This window comes from Arachis ipaensis, chromosome B03, assembly GCF_000816755.2.
Source record: "Arachis ipaensis cultivar K30076 chromosome B03, Araip1.1, whole genome shotgun sequence".
NCBI classification, from domain to species: domain Eukaryota; kingdom Viridiplantae; phylum Streptophyta; class Magnoliopsida; order Fabales; family Fabaceae; genus Arachis; species Arachis ipaensis.
The window spans coordinates 43,596,634-43,599,043 of record NC_029787.2 but is presented as its reverse complement, the minus strand read 5'-3'; positions in this window follow the sequence as shown (position 1 = coordinate 43,599,043).

Below are 2,410 nucleotides of genomic sequence, written 5' to 3'. Positions count from 1 at the left end.
CTAAAAGCATTGCTTCTGCAGGCCGGATTTGAGGTCGATATCGTGTTCCTCTGTTCTGTCCCATCGTGCTAATTTTATGGTTTCTTTCTACCATCCAAACTCGATTTTCTAATTCAGTGTATTCTCATCAAATTCAAACAATAGGCAAAAAGAAACCAAAGGACCCTAAACCCAAACTAATTTAGCTTCGCCCCCTCTCGCTGTCGGTATTTTCTCCTCATTCTTTGTCGCAGCGCCGGAAGCAAGCACCGCCCTCACTTCCTTATTCTCCGACGACAAATCCTTTTGGAGAGAGCCCACTCAACCTTCTCAATAACCAAGTGAACAAACTCAAATCCTAACAATGTCAGATCTGCACACCATGACACCGGCGAGGAGAATTCGTCCGCCAATTCCGCAATCGAAGCTTCGGAGAAAAGGAAGAGGAAGTACCATGAGTCAATTGAAGAAGCCAAAGGCTCTGACTTGGCGAGGAGGAGGAGGAGGAAGTATGGTGTGGTGGTGGATGAAGAAAAAGAAATCTTTGTTGGAGAACAGAAAAGTTGAAAAGAAAAAATGGTGGTGGAGTTGAGGTTGAAGATAAAAGGTAGGGTTAATTTGGAAATTTTATTAAAAAGTCAACAAAAATTAGGATTTATGTACTTTTGTCATACATAACCCACCTTTTATGGATATAACGTTAGTTTCCTTGTTTGATGGGTACTTTCGTCAACGTTCAAAAAGTTCATAGGTACAAATTTTTGTTTTTTCTAAAATATTTTAAATCACTACTCTAACTAACATTTATAATCTAATAATTCTGATCTAAATTATTAAGGATCGCTAATATTTCTAATCTAAAATAAAGAATAAAAATTTCATATACTAACCTCCTCATTGATATTACCTGCGATATGGACAACCTCGTCCAATTGGTAGATACGATTCAGGTTGTCATCTATGACTGCAATTTTGAATTTTATCACTTTGTGCTCTAAAAAATCTCTCTCATATGGATTTTTTTGGGGAGAGGGAAGGGGATAGTGAATGTAATTGTATGAAGCTAATTCAAATCCTTATATAGAGTCCATCAGCAGTAAATTGAATCAGGTTGATCTATTTTATGTAGTATAGCGTTTTCCACTAATCCGAATCTATTTGATTCGATTTATCATGGAAAAACTCTCATTTGTAATTCGAACTTGGATGGGTTAATCTAGTAATCACAAATTTTGCCATGTTTCTCCACCAATAAATTGAAGTAGCCTACGTCGATTTATTGTGACTCGTGCTAAATCGAATTCATTTGATTTGATTTTACATGTAAAACTGTAATTCGAGTTACACTAATTTAATTTACATAGAAATATAAATAAGACAGATGTGTAATTTATTTATGTTTTGGACATTTGTGTAGTTTTTAACTTCATTCATTTTATTCATGTGAATTATCTAAAAATTATATTAAAATAAAAAATAATTATATTATGTGTACACTAAAAATTAATTATTAAATTAATTATTGATATAAAATTTATATTAAAAATAAATTAAATTATACATATATTTATACTTATGACAAAATGGATAACACGAGAAAAAAAAAACAAAAATAAATGTAATATAATTTTTTCAATCTCAAAAATTTTTCTGATGCAGTTAAATTCTGAAAAAAATTTTGGATACAAGCATAATTTTAAAGGATTAATTTAGAGGTTACTCAAAAATAGTGGTTATAAAATCTTTCCGAGGAGGCGGAGGAGTGCATTAAATATAGTGCAAACCGTATAAGAAGGACAATTAATTAACAAAGTTTGGCACGCAAATTGGTGGGACCTATGTGAGGCCCACATAAGTTGCCCACTTGGCCCACCACCTCCAGATGTTTTCGAAAGATAGACTTGCCCTTTGCATTATGGCATAAATAATTGCATCATTATCCAAAATGCGATAAGCTATTGTGACTTCTTATATTAAAAGTTTATAATTAACTTTCATATTACATTCTCTTTTATTAAAGAAGTATGATATATTATTGAAATATTATTTTTATATTTGATATAAAATAAATTATAGAATATTTCAGAAATAAATGTTCTTTTTATTTAGTATAAAAACCAAATTATTTAATAAAAAATTTCGTTAAAAGTTTAATAAAAGTATAAAGATCAATACAGCAATCAAACCTAATCAACAAAATATGACCATAAAATATATGGATAGATACTAATTACATATAGAAAAGTCTACTGCACTTCGGCATTGGCACCGCCATTGATTGAACCAAACCACTTTGTTGTTTGAGGTTGCATTCATTATGGCAGGGATAAAGACAAGTGGATACCATGATTTGATGCTCACTAATTCGTCCTCCATATGTTAATATAGGTTTATAAATATATCATCACAAGGTTTTTCATGCATTGTTATT